At 51.4% G+C, this 16,745-nt stretch overlaps 1 protein-coding gene across 8 annotated transcripts in view; it reads left to right on the top strand.

The window, feature by feature from the left end:
* CNTFR (ciliary neurotrophic factor receptor) overlaps positions 1-16,745 on the top strand; it is a 448,395-nt gene that overhangs the window by 250,369 nt on the left and 181,281 nt on the right. The gene's annotated exons all lie outside the window — the stretch shown is intronic.

Here is a 16,745-nt window from a genome sequence, read left to right as displayed (position 1 = left end):
CAAAGGACAAAATCTCTTCCAGTGCCCCCACTCCCATCAGCTCAGGAAAAGTCCGCTCCAGCTTCTAGGGCTGCCCCATAGAAGAAGGGACGGACGTCTTCTCTGGTGCTCCTGAAGGCAGGACGAGAATCAGGGGGTGGAAATTCCAAGGAAGCCGACTCTGGCTAGATGTTAGGAGGGATTCCCTAACTGCTGGACCATGGAAGAGTCTGCCTCCGAAGGTGGCCGACTCTCCTTCACTAGAGGCTTTCAAGCAGAGGCTAGACTGCCATCTGTCAGGGGTGGGACTAGGAGACCTCCAGGGTCCTGAGTCTCAGTTTTTGTGACTGCAGATGTCCAAAGCGATGTGTTGGGAATGTGGGCCGACTTGATCCATGCAGAGCTCCGCATGTGGCGAAGCAGTCATGTGATCGCTTGGCCAGGCCTCCAGCCCACCCCTTGTGAACCATGCTGGGCCGTGCCATCACTCCGCCCATCTGCTTGGTGGCTGGCTGCGAATGTGGGCAAGGCAGCTGCAGCCCCTGGCACAGGGCGGGCTGTTTCTTTCTGTCCCAGAGTGTTTTGCACACTGCAGGCAAGACTGCACGTTTACTCCAAGGCTTTACTGTGAGTTCAAAGTGGCCCCCCAAAAACCAATGCAAAAAGGGTTGTTGTTTTTAACCCCGGAATATAAATCGGGCTCCACTCTAACACACAATGAAAACCCTGAATTGTGTGTGAAGTGCTCCCCGATAGCTTGTAGGGACTTCGGGGTCAATCTGGCCGATATATGAATGCACACCCTCCATTCTGGAGGAGATGCGAACTAAAAGCCCTGTGTGGAAAAGCTCCAGCTGACGTGTCCAGGCAGTGGCCGGGGCTCTTAGTCACTTAATGTAAAATCCTGGAGGGGTGTGTGGTGTTGGGGGGGGATGCCCAAAGGCCTGCCTCCCACCGCTTCACCACTGCCAGTCCCTTTCCCACACTTGCCCACCCCTTCTGTGCCCCATATCAGCACAGCCAAGCCCCTCTCCCCACCTCTTATCCCACGTCTGCCTGCCTGGCTCTCAGCCTTTTAGTGCGTTCTCGTAGTCAAGCCTGGTGCTGGTGAACTCTGCAAGCAGCCAGCCTGATTGTCTTCTATTCGTGGGAAATAAACCTTCTGCCAAATAGATGTAGACTCTGATTCCCTGTCAGCTGTTTTCGGGCCAGGGAAGGGGAGGAATCGGTCCAGGGGGTTCACAGGTGACCTTCTGGCAGCTGAATGGCACTTGGTGTTCAGAGGCAGCAGGATACTGCTAGATAATGCGGGGGGGGTGCTCTTGCGGTCTCCATGCCCTGCCCTTGTGGGCTTCCTTGAGGCATCAAACTGGCCACTGTTGGGAGCAGGATGCTGGGCTAGATGGGCCTTTGCTTGGACCCCGCAGGGCTGTCCTGGTGGATGATAAGCAGCAGGCTTCACACCAGTGCTAGACAGTAGTACCTTGCATAACTCCTCATCCAGTGGAACTCATTATCACAAGATGGCAGGGCGTCTTCTGCATGCATGTGTTAAACATATTTTTGAATACATGGAGGGTAAAACTGTCAACCGTGACTAGTCAAGATATCCTGAAAAGTATGCTCTGCCTTTCGAAACAGCAGGACTCTGACTATCAGATGCTGCCGATTAGCAGCTAAGGGTTGATTTCTCTGCTGCGTCCTGTTTTGCTTTATGCATTATATTTATGCCACCCTTTCCAGCCAAGATTGGCTCTCAGTGCAGCTGGCGATTAAAATCTATGCAGAGGTACAGAGTGATTAGAGCCGGGGTTCTCAGCCTGGAGGACCCAGATGTTGTTGGCCTACCACTTCCACCATCTCCAGCACAAGGGGCAAAGGGGACCGTCTGGGGAGCCAAGCCTGAGAATTATTATTATTGTTTTATGATTATTTACATGTTATATCCTGCTCTTCCTCCAAGGAGCCCAGAGCAGTGTACTACATACTTGAATTTCTCCTCACAACAACCCTGTGAAGTAGGTTAGGCTGAGAGAGAAGTGACTGGCCCAGAGTCACCCAGCTAGTTTCATAGCTGGGTGGGGATCTGAACTCGGGTCTCCCCGGTCCTAGTCCAGCACTCTAACCACTACACCACGCTGGCTCTGTCCCTTGGATTGGAGAGCCCTTGGAAATTGCTGCTACTGTCCAGATTCCAGGCTCCTGGGAGAGAAGTGGCTACCGATGGGCTCAGGGGCTGGCTGAAGGTCAAGTTACCCCCCCAGAGGAGCAGCCCCTGATCTGCAGAGTCTGCTTTGCAGGTGTGTTTGCAACTGCAAATTCTGGTTAACCCTTCCAGGAGGGCAGGACAAGCCCTTGTGCTCCAGATTTGTCTGCTCTCTGAATGATGGCAGAATTTAAGAGGCAGGACTCTCCTGCAAGTTAAATCTTGCTCCAAGTCCCCGGGCCTCTGCAGAGACCAGAAGTCCACCCCACACCCCACTCTGGAGATTAATGGGGTGGGGGCCGGCAGTGTTCAGCAGATCCTGGGCGTCTGACTTGGCCTTCCAGGCTTCCTCCATTTCCCAGGCCCCTGCTCCATAATTGAGTTCTCCCAGAGCCCTGCATACCTCCTGCCTTGCCTCATGATTTCTCTATTTTTAAACGAGTAATTCTCCATTATTGATCAACACCTTGGCTGAATTAACTCACGTTTAAATAATAATTATGTTTTCTCCCCAGAGAGTAGCCGAGGAGGGAGATAAACACCCTTGGAAATGAATGTGCCTCTTCTGGCTGCATGCTGAGGCTAATGTATTGATGGGTGTCCCACCTTCCGCTGTCCCGTAGCTTAGTAGCCAGCAATAAGCAATTAGGCTCAGCCATTACTCAAGCAGAGGGAGGGAGATTGGACTTCCCCCTCTGCCTCTCTCTTCCTCACCCCGGCTCTAACTAATCGTTGGCCATCAGCTCAGCTGCAGGGCCCCAAGGGGAAGGCACTTGCTGGCTGCCGCCCTGTTATAGATGCCGGCTGCACGCTGGTCAGGATGACAGCTTTGACAACAAGTAGACTCCTCGGGATGCAAAACGAGGGGCTGCCAGCCAACAGACTTGGGGGGAAATGTCCCCTAAGTGGATTTTTTTTTAAATTAACCTTCACCTAAAAGGGATGAGTATAAGTTGAATTATTTGCGTCCCTTCCAAGTGAAGGACAATTTTAAAAAATTAGAACTGGAGAATATTCTTTTCCATGTCTACCAGCCAAAGAAGGCCCCAAGTTGTCTCCCTGGGAGCATCTGCTGCCAGATGTCACAGGTGCTGGGGAAGAGCTCTTCTCCTGATGCCCCGGCGGGGGTGGGGGCTGCTGCTGCCAGTCAGAGCAGCAATACTGGCCCGGATGGATGAGAAGTCTGACTCAGCGTAAGGCAGCACCCTACATCTGCTGCATCTTGTGAGCTTTGCAGGAGGGAGGCATTTTCTTTCGGCATGGCGTGTGGCCACCACCTTTGCTTTGCCAGATCCGCCTGCGGCCGGCTGCTGGCCTCTCCCTGAGACGCCTGAGCTGCCCCACTTCAGGCTGCAGGGGGACTCCTCCACACAGCCCCACACAGGGGGCAGGGAGAAAGCAGCCTGGCTTTCTGTGCAGAAGGATCTCTCTGAACCGAGGGCACTCAGTCATGGGAGCCCCCCTCTCTCGTTTGAAGAGGGGCAGCCAGTGGTGGCTGGTGTGGGTGCCACGGTTCTGCCACTCTCCTGACCGCTGCACATGCATGGAGGCTCTTGGCTACTCACACCAACGGCCTCCTCCGGCTGAGTGGTGCAGCCGATCCTCCATTGCAGTGGGTGCTAGGCAGCGCACTGGTGCTGCTGGGAGGAGCTCCCGTGGACCAGAATCCGCTCTGTCAGGCGTGTGGAGTGTCCTCTTCCTCCTCCTCCTCCTCCTCCTCCTCCTCTTCGGGGCCTGACTAAATGAGAGGACGGAGGTCCATCACGAGGTCCATCACTAGATCACCCGTCCCTCTTAAATGCTGGCAAACAACAAGCGTGCGGGGAGGGGAGCTGCAATTGGGTTCAGACTGGCTCACTGGGGGAGGAGGATTTGTTGGTTTTAACTATTTCCCCCAGGGGCATTTTCCTAATCAAAATATCCCCTCCCCAAAGCTTTAGGGGAAACTTTGAATACTGTTCTAATAGGTTGTAAACGGCCTTGAGGCTATATTGGCAGGAGGTGGTGAGTATTTTTTTTACAGAAAGAAAACCAACCGTATAATTTTTTGCCTGGAAAATGGCGCTGCGTTAATCCCTCTCCACCAAGGTCCCAGTCCAGATCAGCCATGTCATGGAAGCAGCCTGCTGGGTCCGGGACTCTTCTGTGCAGAGCTCAAAGGTACACCAGAGACTGACGCTGATATTGGCAATGGCGGGAATTGGTGATGGGTGTGTGTGTGCAAGGATCAAGCATTTGAATCCTATCTTTGGCTTCACTGAAGTCCCTTGTATGGCAATGTGAAGCTGCCTTCTACTGAGTCAGACCTTCGATCCCTTTAGCTCAGTGCTATCTACACAGGCTGGCAGCAGGCCTCCTGGATTAAAATACGGCAATAAAACAATCATTAAAATATCACCGTAGCCACATAAAACAACGGCACAAACAGAAATCAGAAATCTGGACCTCGGATGGTCTTTGTGATCCCTCCTGACGTATTTGCCAGAAATAGTCACCAAGGCAAGAGCCAGCCAGCCCCCTCTTTGCCTCACGGATCAGTGCGTGAGGTCCGTGCCTCCCAAGAGCTGTCACGGCAGCTCTCTTTACAGGGCCTGGCCGGTGCCTGCCTGCAAACAGACACACATGCATATTTTAGAGGCAGGACAGAGCCTGCAGGCCCCCTCGGATCGTGTGTGTTTCCAGTACTGAATAATAGAATTCTCCCCTGTGTGGCGCCTTCCCTGGCACAGCATAGGGAGCAACCCCAGGTCACGGGGCAGAATCCTCCTCTGTCTCCAAGAGACCGGGCAGCACCATGGAAGGGTGTGTTGACAAAGAGTGGGCAACCCAACCCAGGAAAGCTGTCGGTTTGTGACCGTTTGGGGCCACCTTCCAGATTTCCTTCATAAGGGCCAGGATTGTAATGGAACCGTCGCTCTGAGTATTTTATTCTACTCTGTGCATGTCTAAGCTCCGCTGCTCGTGTTTCGCTGGTTGCTCAGGAGCTTTATTGCTCTATTTTAAAGAGCATGCAGAGGTGCTGAGGTCCTGCAAATGGGCCGGCTTTGCTCTCAGCAATAACTCTGGTATTCCTGGACTTACTTTCCCGGGCTTGAGAGGAGCTGTCTGGCAACATGTTTTTCTTGGAGCTGGCTGTTGTTCAGGAGGCATCAGTGAAAGTGCCCGGGGCAAAGGCAGGGCAGGAGACCAGAGCAGGAGTGAAGAGGACCGTCCTTGAAGCCCGGCCCCCTGGCAACTGGTCCTGCTCAACAGGAACAAAGGAAGCTGCCGTATACTGAGTCAGACCATTGGTCTATCTAGCTCAGTATTGTCTACATAGACTGGCAGCAACTTCTGCAAGGTTGCAGTCTCTCTCAACCCGATCTTGGAGATGCTGCCAGGGAGGGAACTTGGAACCTTCTGCTCCTCCCAGAGCAGCTCCATCCCCTAAGGGGAATATCTTGCAGTGCTCACACTTCTAGTCTCCCATTCATATGCAACCAGGGTGGACCCTGCTTAGCTAAGGGGATGCTTGCCTAATGTCCTAAAGAAGCAGATGGAAGCCCTTTAACCTGCCAGCCCTAGACTGTCATTCTTTCCAAACCTCTGACTCAACCTTGAGCTTGGAAAGAGAGAAAGAAAATACTCATCCAGTTTTCTGTTGCTCTCCTCAACCCCACATACCTGAAACTCCCCAGTAAAACACTCCTGTGGTTGCACCTCCCCCTTCTCACAGTCCCTGCTTTGAGTGAATCCTTTCGCTTTCATGTCCTTCCCAATTGCACCAAAGCTGAAGTACAGAATAAGCCAGCATTTCAAATGGTCATTATAGAGGTGACTGCAGGGCCCCTATTCACTCCTGGCCTCTCCCATGCCTCTGTCCCTTTCATTGTCTCCTGTTAGGAGTGAGGTGGCAGGTGTGAGGCCAGCAATGTGGACTGCACAGAAAGACAGGCCCAGCCCCAAGGATTACAGAGGCGGGGGGTGGGGGAGATGAGCAGGTGCCCTTCCTCCGGGGCTTGGGGATTCCGCCCTGGCCCAAGTGTCGCCTGTGGGCTGCGGCTGCTGCAGTATTCGAACGGCTCTTTTTACCATCCTGAGGTTGCATCGATCTGCATGCCAAAAGCCTGAAAAAGGAGGGAGCACAGCTTTGAAAAGATGCACAGACCATGGGATGTATTGGGAGGAAAATCCAAAGTGCCCAACATATGCCTTCCCCAGGGACATAAATGGTCATATAAAATTATTCAATAAACCAAATAATAGGGAATTTAAAAAGATTTTTTGCAAGAGAGAGAGAGATCACACTCAGGAAAAATGCCATATGAAATGAAGATCTTGCGGAGCGGGGGGGGGGACTACTTGGGCAAAACCAAAAAAATGGGGTGCCGTCTATAGAGCTCTCTGTAATCACAAATTTAGGGGGAGGGGTTTAACTACTCTTCAAACACCCCCTTGCTATAACATCTTTTGATGCTGGCAAGAGATTCTGCTGTTTTAGTGACCCTCAAAAGCAGGGTGTCTCAAGAGAGCCAGCTTTACACAGGGATCTTCTTTAACCTCAGTATTGACACTTGTGGGCTGATGTGCATCCAGATGTTTGTTTGTTTAACATATTTTTATACCGCCCAAAACTTACATCTCCGGCTTATTGGTTCCAGTCCATTGAAGAAGTGTCCAAGGAGAAGGAAGGCCCCTGTGTTCCTTGATGGTATCTGGAGATGTGTTTGTTGCAACCGTCTGTGCCTGTTGTCCGTTTGTTTATACTTCCCCGTTACTACATTAGCTCCTTGTGCTGCGTGTCCATTGCGCATAGGAGCACTTTCAGCTGACGGCCCAGTGGCTGCCAGTGCTCATTGGTGGGCGTGGCTGACAAAGTGCTTGCCCTTAAAATCTGTCAGCTGAACCCTGTTGGGTGATATTGACCATGCATCTGTCTGACTTGGAATTGGTATGTGTGTTTGTGTGTGTGTGTGTGTGTGTGTGTGTGTGTGTGTGTGTGTGTGTGTGTGTGTGTTTAGGGGAGGAGGCAGCTGGAGGAGTGAGGGTTCCCGGCCATAGGTCTATAGGGGTAGCTGAGTGGAGAGAGAAGGGGGCATTCTTGGTGTGGGGGGTGGCCAACAGCCAGGAGGACCACTGCTGCTGCCACTGCTGCCCCACGCCTGGCAGTGGTGGTGCAAGGGAGAGGCCTGGCAAAACAGACCAGCCAGTTCTGCCTCCAACCCTCCCACCCCCTGCTGCTGCCACTTGAGCTGAAGGTTCTCTGCGAAGTTTGGACTCATGCCTAAAAGGAAGGCACCTGTGTTCTCTGCAAAAAGAAAACTGAATTAATAATAATAATAATAATAATAATAATAATAATAATAATAATCAGACATCACCAAGACCTGGCAATGGCTTAAGAATGGCAACTTGAAGAAAGAAACAGAGGGTTTAATACTGGCTGCACAAGAACAGGCACTAAGAACAAATGCAAGAAGAGCAAACGTGGAAAAATCCACCACAAACAGCAAGTGCCGCCTTTGTAAAGAAGCAGATGAGACAGTGGACCACCTAATCAGCTGTTGTAAGAAGATCGCACACACTGACTACAAACAAAGGCATGACAAGGTAGCAGGGATGATACACTGGAACATCTGCAAAAAATACAAGCTACCTGTAGCCAAAAATTGGTGGGAACATAAAATTTAAAAAGTGGTAGAAAATGAAGATGCAAAAATATTATGGGACTTCCGACTACAAACAGACAAACATCTGCCACACAAGACACCAGATATAACTGTAGTCGAGAATAAAGAAAAACAAGTTAAAATAATCAACTTAGCAATACCAGGGGATAGCAGAATAGAAGAAAAAGAAATAGAAAAAAATCACCAAATACAAAGATCTACAAATGGAAATTGAAAGGCTGTGGCAGAAGAAGACCAAAATAATCCCAGTGGTAATTGGAGCCCTGGGTGCAGTTCCAAAAGACCTTGAAGAGCACCTCAACACCATCGGGGCCACAGAAATCACCACCAGCCAATTACAAAAAGCAGCTTTACTGGGAACAGCCCATATTCTGCAACGATATCTATAATAATAACAGCAACAACATTGGCAATAAAATTCTGGCATCCCAGGTCCTTGGGAAGGACTCAATGTCTGGATAAAACAAACTAGTCAATAACACCTGTCTGACTGTGTAAGCAAGAAATAATAATAACAGAAGCACCCAAGGAGGGCCTGTTGCTTCCAGTTGTGAGCCAGCCGCTCCAAGACTGGTTGAGAGCAGGGCCTCCTCTTGTGCCTCTGTGCTGTGCTCTCTCTCCAGCTTGCCCGGCCCAAAGCTGTGGGAGGAACAGCCACCGCTCCTGGAATGCCTGCGCCCCGGAACGGAGACAGCAGCACTCCTCCACCCCGTCCCCTCCTGTCAAGACGGGCACAGTGAACTCCCAGAATGAACCCCCAGAGGCTGACCTTGTGGTCAGGCAGGGCACGGCCACACCTGTCTGTGTGGTCATTTCCTTTTGTCTGCTGTTTTGGGAAGAGGCATCTTCTTGCTGGAGCTTTCATATGAACAGCCCTGCTAGTCCAGCCTCCTGTCTCACACAGTGGCCCACCAGATGCAGCCTCTGGGGAGCCCACAAGCAAGGGGAGGGGGCATGGCCTCTCTCCTGCTATTGCTCCCCTGCAACTGAGGTTCAGAGCCATCTTGCCTCTGAGGCTGGAAGTGAGCAGCAGGAGGCTTTGCACCATCCCTGCAGAGCAGCTTCCTACTACGCAGCAGGAGGCAAGGAAGTGGATTTCAGGTGCTCGGCCTGCCAGCAGGAGGTCCTGCAGAAGAGGCAGGTGGGCTGGGACTCGGCAGCCTCTCTTAGCTCCCAGTGACCTGCCCTGATGGAAGCCAGCACCTGTCTGAGCCTTGATCCAGGGGAAGCCCGGACGTCTCAGCTAAAAGCTTTCAGCTCACATACTGGGCGTCAGAGGTGAAAGGGAGGGGAACTGGCCCTCTTGTCCTAGTTGTGCCTTTTTCCCGCTAGTTTTTGTGACCATTTTTATTTCAGCGTTGTTCCCAGGAGATGGTGACTGCTCACCGGCAGCTACTGGGGAAAGCTCTACTGCAAGTACAGCCCCGATATCTGCTCTTGAAAATGACCAAAGTGCACCCCCTCCAAATGGCTACCTCCCGTGGAAGGCCCCTGGATCATGACCCGGCCATGCAAATGGCCAGGACGCGTGCATGGAGGCCTCCAAAATGGCCACCACGACCATGGAGAGGGCCAAAAATGGGCCAAACTGGCCCAAAGAAGACCAGAGGGCTGGCGGGTGGAGGGGGAATCTCCGGAGGCTGCTGGACCTCCTGGTAAGAAAAAATGTTTTAAAAACCTTTTACCATTTAGAATCCTGAACCGATTCGAATCCAGTCCAGACTCAAACCGAACCGGGCAAGCCAGTTTTGTGCACATCCCTTCTGATGACAGTGCTGTATGGATTATGAGCTGGTGCCAAATGCCACTGTGCTACACATCAGGAAAGTCCACTGCTCGAATCCCTCCTCAGTAGATAGCCTTTGATGGGCGGGCCCCTCTCTTGTGGTGGCCTCAGCCCTCCCCCTCCATCTGCAATAGGGGGATGGAAGCACTGAGGACCTTGCAGGCTTGTTGACTACAACTGCAGAGGTGTGAAGTGCTTTGAACCCTTGGGAGCCCCCCCCCCCCCCGCTATATACATGCTGGGTCATCCTTGTTATGAAGTATTTCTGCGAACGAACAGGGCAAAGCTGGATGCTTAGGTTGCTCAAAGATTAGCCTTTGCCGGATGCTGACAAATGAGGACTCTTCCAAGAAAAACGGAACGGCTTTGGGATTTGTTTGTTCTAGTAAGTCTCCAAGCCTACCAAAGGTCAGCAGTACCGGAGTGGAAAGTGAAGGAGGTTTGGAGCGCATCTGTGGCACGTTGCAGGTCAGCAGGGCTACATGCCGCCAATACTGACTATGACCCGATTGGATGGATTTCAAAGCAGGAGCGAAAACTGGGTGGGACCAGTGTCCTTCTCAGCTTCAGGAACTGGGTGCACTTCCGGTTCTCAGTTGTAGGGGAAGCGGGAGCAATTGTGGGCAAGGCAGGAGCTGGGGAGGGCGGTTTGACCCAGCTCCTCCTTCACGGACGATCACTCCCCCCGCCCCCGCCCACAGTCATTTGCTCACAGACAGTCAAAAATCGGGAGCACACAAAACTCCCAGCACTGGGTAAGACGCTTGTTCGTCTCAGTTTTCGATCATGTGAACGGCCTCTGTCTGCCTGTCCTTTGCAATAATGCCCCCGCAAATAGATTAAATTTATACACTATTTAACAGGAAAGGAAAGGAATGAAAATATTTGCATGGGTCCTGCCTACGAGTGCAATGGGCTTTGTTTTCCCCTTTAGCCAGGCGGGAAATGCTTGCTCTCCACTGTGCAGTCCTCCCCAGTGCTGCAAGCAGCCGACTCGCCCCGCTCCAGTGGGTCAGCACAGATGGCCCGCCTGGCTCTGAGGTTAGAGGACGGGGCTCTGGACGTATTCAGGCAGGTGTCCATCCTGCCAGGCCTGTCCTTGTCTGCAAACAGCAGGGTGGGGGTGACCTGCACACCACCTGCCACCCCCCAGGTTTTAGCCGAGTTTCCTTCAGGAAAGTAAGCTTATGAGATCACCCAGGTGTGTGTGTGTGTGTGTGTGTGTGTGTGTGCGCGCTCCCCTCCCTATCAACTTCGCAATGCCTGGACCCATTTGGACCAAATTTAATACAGTCATAGTGACACATAGGAACACCTCAACGGTGTAGGTTGTGATGATGCCACACACACACACCCACACCCACTCAAGAGGGCAGACATGTTGATTTTGAGGCACAAGTGGGCTAACTTGTGAAGATGGTAACTAATTATCAATTGAGATTATAGTGAAAGGGAAGTAGGCAGATTAGTTCTTGCCAGAACATCTTGTTTTTTAGGGTTTCATTTTGATCCCAACTTGTTTCTGTCGTGGGTGGTGTGCGTGGACTTCCCAGGTGGTCCCTGGCCAGGCCCAGAGCTGCTTATTTTCATCACGTTGGCTGCCTCGTCTCACGTGCCTTCTGCCCATAGCCCTGGCTTATCTCAGTGGCCCTTGTGCAGGAGAACTTCCCCGTAGAATGTTCACTGTCCTCCTCCCACCCCACCCCACCCCCGCCCGCTCTCACTGGTCTCCGTATGTCTTGGCCTGGCCTGGCCTTTGCCACAAGAAAACTTGGACTGAGCTGTGGAGTGCAAATCGGCAGCCCAGGGTTTCTTTCTTTGCTTTCTCTGCCCAGAAAGCACGGAGACTTGCAAATGAGACTGCCTTACGGAGCCAAAAGGGAAGTGGGGTCAGAGCAGAGGTGGGTGGGAAGGGCATCCATGTCACCTTGCTCGCAAAGGCTAACCGAAGGGTGAACTGACATTGTTTTGATTGTTTTAATGTTGTTTTAGAATATTGTTTTTAAAAAATTTAAATGGTTGTGTTTTAAATTTCTTGTTTTGTTTTTAACTAATGTTTTACCTTTGTTTTTGTCTTGTTGTGAACCACCCAGAGACGTAAGTTTTGGGCGGTATAAGCATATGGTAATAAATAAATAAGCTGAGCAGAGACTGCAAGGCAAGTGGTAGCAAGCCAGCAAGGTGCCAGAGATTCTGCCGGCACCAGGGTGGGTGGGGGGAGGTTGGCACATGATTGCTCCCGTGTCTAGGGCCATGGATCCCATGTTGCAAGCCATGCTAGCATTCCGGGCTCAGGTGCAGAAAGTTAATTGCTCTTTTCACTTTGTTTAATGAGGATGCTGCTGTCTGGATTGTTTAGGAGGGAAACGGTTCAGCTGTGTATTTGGCATGATGTTGACATTGCAGCAGGAGCGCGGCGCATGGCGTGATGGCTGGTGCACCACATGCCCATCTAGTTGCTGCCAGTTGCAGTCGCACTGATCTCCTCGCAGTGCATGTGAGGGCCCTTTTTGGGGTTGGCTTTCCCACATGGACGCAGTAATACTCTGGGCCCAGGCAACCCCGCAAAAGCTGGGTCCCATATAAATTATGGAACTTGACTGAATGTGCATGCACTTCCTTCTTCTTCTGCAGATTGTATTCCGCAGACCTTACCCTCTCTGCATAACTGATTAGGGGTTTGCTACACATGGGATGGGGCAAGGACACAGCAGGGTGCTGAATCCCTCTGGCCCCACAACTAGGAGCCTGTATTATTTCCCCCCTGGCAACAATTGCAACAAGACTGTCCCACTTGCCTGTGAGCCTCTTTGGAACCATAAGAGCTAGAATCATGCTTTTCTTGAAATGAAAGCTTAGATGCTAAGCAGGCTGGATGCTCTGCCTGATGCAACAGCGGCCTTTTCTGCACTCCTGAAGAATAGTGGAATATATCCCTTTTTTTAAAAAAAAGTAGAGAAGTAAATGCCTAGTAGTAGGATTTGGACTTTGAGCCCAGGCTGAAGAGTTCTGGGGGAGGGAGGCAGCTGCCTGAGAGCTGAGAAGGCTACAGTGGGGGGGGGGGGCGGCAGAGAGGTTCCTCGTTGGTTGCTCTGCTCCGACTTGGATGTCTCAGGAGCTTGGCCCAGCAGGTCCTGTGACTCCATTCTTGCTTCTGGATGGGCAGCGAGCAGAGCAGCTCTCTGGCTCTTTGGGTGTTCCCTGTCAGAGGGGTTCTCGGACTTCATGGACCACAACGGCCATAATCCCCAGCCAAAGGCCATTGCAACTGAAGATTATGGGAGTTGCAGTCAAGAACATCTGGGAATCCCTGTTACAGAGAGCACTGCCAAGGAGTACTTCTCTCTGCTTTTGCCCTCAAAATGATGGACCCGTAACGTGGTGTAGTGGTTAGAGTGCTGGACTGGGGAGACCTGAGTTCAAATCCCCATTCAGCCATGAAACTAGCTGGGTGACTCTGGGCCACTCTCACTTCTCTCTCAGCCTAACCTACTTCACAGGGTTGTTGTGAAAGAGAAACTCAAGTATGTAGTACACTGCTCTGGGCTCCTTGGAGGAAGAGCGAGATCTAAATGTAATAATAATAATAATAATAATAATAATAATAATAATCTCTCAACCACAGACCGACTGGCAGTTTTTAACAGTGCCAGGTGGAGCTGAGAGAATTCTCCTGTCTGAACTCTTCTTTACCTGCTCGATGAACCGTCAGAGGTCTGACTCCAGCAGAAAGCAGCTTCGTCCGCATTTGTGTCGACTTCCTTCCCTAGGAGGGGCTTTCGGAGCCCAGCACGGGCCAGCCGTAGAAACTGCTGAGGCTACAGAGTTTGTGAACCTTCTTCAGGTTGCCTGGCTGAGCTTTTTTGCAAAATGCAGCACTACAGCATGTGGCTGAGGCTGGCAGATTCTAGCCCTTAATTAATTAACATTGATCGCCCTTCGCTGAGAGCAATAAGTAGGTATCTATAGCAAAATTAGGCAGCAAGGTGTGATAGGTGGTTGCGAGATGATCAGGGACGGGAGCCGCTCAGTCCCCTGCGAGAGCTCTCTGGCAGCACAGAGGGAGGAGTGGGTGCCGCAGAGCCCATCAATCTGAGCCCCGGAGACGGAGTTCTCTGCAGCACTTAGGTGGCTGAGCAGCTTGCCCTGAGGTGGCCTGGAGTGCCGACCAGCTAAGGAGCTTGACAGGTGGGCAGCTCCTCTCTTTGTCTGAGACTTGCCCCCTCTCTGTGGGGTCCCTGAACCCTCCCCCTGACCCCCTGAAGGCCCTGCCTTATCAGCATATAGGGCTCCATGGGTTTTGCTTTGTCTGCCGTGCATGGCTTGGAACACAGGGACATAGGAAGCTGCCATATACTGAGTCAGACCATAGGTCCATTTTGCTCAGTACTGTCTACGCAGACTGACAGCGGCTTCTCCAGGGTTGCAGGCAGGAATCTTTCTCAGCCTTTTCTTGGAGATGCTGCCAGGGAGGGAACTTGGAACCTTCTGCTCTTCCCAGAGCGGCTCCATCCCCTGAGGGGAATCTCTTCCAGTGCTCCCACTTCTAGTCTCCCATTCAAATGCAACCAGGGTGGATCCTGCTTAACTAAGGGGACAAGTCATGCTGGCTACCACCAGACCAGCTCTCCTCTCCTTGGCTCACTTGCATTGAGCTCTCGGGAGCGATGGCCCTCTTGGCTCTGGATGGCAGTGCCCCTGCTCTGGATCAGGTAGCTTGGTCAACGTGGCTGATGAGTGGATGCCCTTGTGCTGTGGATGGAATAGATGTCCTTATGGAGTATCTCCCAACTCTATCGTCCTGGGCCTTGGTGAACTGCAGGCCATCGCTCAGCTGGGGAGATTCCGCAGGAGGAGACTGGTTCCACTTGTCCACTCTAGCGCTCAGGTTGAGAGTCCTTACCTGGTCGAGGGGGTGAATCTGTGGTCAGGGTTCTTCATCTCTGAGCTGGGCCTTTAAAAATGTACAATTGGACATGGACTGCCGCCCCCCCACCCCGCCCTGCCACCCAGCCAAAATATGCAGTTCCAAAAGAACATTTGTGCAATTCAAAAATCCAAGTCATGCAAAGGTTGTCTTATGTTACGGTAGATGATGTAAAAGGTGACTGGTGATAATGAGGAAATTAAAGCCATAGACTGTAGAACCCAGACCTCCACCCAGCACCCCCATTTATTTATTTCCTGCCAAAGACACTTCCCATAGACTCTGCTGCTGCTCCCCACAGAGCTTTCTCCAGTGATTATAAACATTCTCCCTCAATAGGGCTGTCAAATGCCCATTCCGAAGGATTTTCTCCCACTCTATATAGGCTTCCAGGTGTCATGGAACATGGCTCTAAGCAGCAAAGTCTGTGTGTCCAGACAAGGGAAATGCACAGGTGTGTGTTGCATCGGAACATGTTGTGTTTGCAAATGACGCTCACATCCCTTTGTGCAGTCCAGAATTTTCATTTTAAAAGCTCCCTCTCTGAGGCCTGTGCTGTATGCCCGGCCTGCCCTCTCCCCCTACCCCGTACTCTGCAGCCATCACAACTGAGGGGTCCCAGCAGCTTCCCTTGGCAGCCTTAAAAAGGGTCATCCCGTTGGATGTTATTCTTTTCTTAGGAGGGAGCCTGGTCAAGCGATGAAGTGGGCAAGAGACCGAGCCAGAGGGGAGAGGTGCTTGTGCCCCTTGTGGTTGCCACACACCCCAGTTCTGTTTCAGAAAAATAACATGTGGGACATAGCTCACCCACCCATAAATGCACTTTGCCCCTTCTGTGCCTGCCCCCCTCAATTTTTTTCCTGGTGCCACCACTGGCGTCCAACTTTAGTTGCCAGATATTTAGTTGCCAGACCAACAAACGGCAGTACTTTTTCACACAACGCATAATCCACTTGTGGAATTCTCTGCCACAAGATGTGGTGACAGCCAACAACCTGGATGGCTTTAAGAGGAGTTTGGATAACTTCATGGAGGAGAGGTCTATCATCGGCTGCTAGTTGGAGGGCTACAGGCCACCTCCATCCTCAAAGGCAGGATGCCTCTGAGTCCCAGTTGCAGGGGAGGAACAGCAGGAGAGAGGGCATGCCCCTTTCAACTCCTGCCTGTGGGCTCCCAGCGTCATCTGGTGGACCACTATGTGAAACAGGATGCTCGACAAGATGGGCTTCCTTGGGCCTGATCCAGCAGGGCTGTTCTTATGTCCTTATGCTCTTATATTCTTCTTTCATCTTGTGGATTAAAGAGGCCTTTAATTCGCAATATTTTTTTCACCAGAAAGGTAGATAAACTGCATTGACAAACAGCTTTCAAAGGGATAAGCAAGACAACTCCATCTTTGGATGCCTTGAGCTTTCAGCCCACATCCCCATTCCTTCCTCCAGGTTTTTGCAGTTATAGTTTTGGCAGCTTGGATGGATAGGTCCAGTTGCTGCTCGATCCTTGGGCTTTCTGGCTGCATCCAGCAGAGACAAAGATCAGGATTAAAATGGCAGGTATAATTCTACCACCCAGTTCATCCTGTCCTAAATCATCAAGTGGGGATGAGGACAAGATGGGGAGGAACGCCACAAACCAAAGTCAGTCTCTGAAGTGCTCTTTGGTCTCACTTAATGGCCTGTCTTGACATGACATGGTTGTCCTCATGTCTGAACATAAGAACATTCCTGCTGGATCAGGCCCAAGGCCTCTCTAGTCCAGCATCCTGACTCAGACAGTGGTCCACCAGATGCCTCTGAGAAGCCCACAGGCAAGAGCTGAAGGCATGCCCTCTCTCTCTTGCTGTTGTCTTTCTGTAACTGATATTTAGAGGCACCACACCTCTGAGGCTGGAGGTGGCTGATAGCCATCAGACTAGTAGCCATTGATAGACCTGTCTTTCACAAATTTGTCTTAGCCCCTTTTAAAGCTATCCAAGCTGGTGGCCATTGCCACATCCCATGACAAGGAATTCCATAGATTAATTATGCGCTGTATGAAACAATACTTCCTCTTGTCAGTCCTAAATTTCCCAGACTTCAGTTTCATGGGATGACTCCTGGTTCTAGTGTTGTGAGAGAGGGAGAAAAATTTCTCTGTCCACCCTCTCCACTCCATGCATAATTTTATACACCTTGATCA

Source organism: Hemicordylus capensis, chromosome 2 (assembly GCF_027244095.1).
Source record: "Hemicordylus capensis ecotype Gifberg chromosome 2, rHemCap1.1.pri, whole genome shotgun sequence".
NCBI classification, from domain to species: domain Eukaryota; kingdom Metazoa; phylum Chordata; class Lepidosauria; order Squamata; family Cordylidae; genus Hemicordylus; species Hemicordylus capensis.
This window is presented reverse-complemented; position numbering and strand designations above follow the sequence as displayed.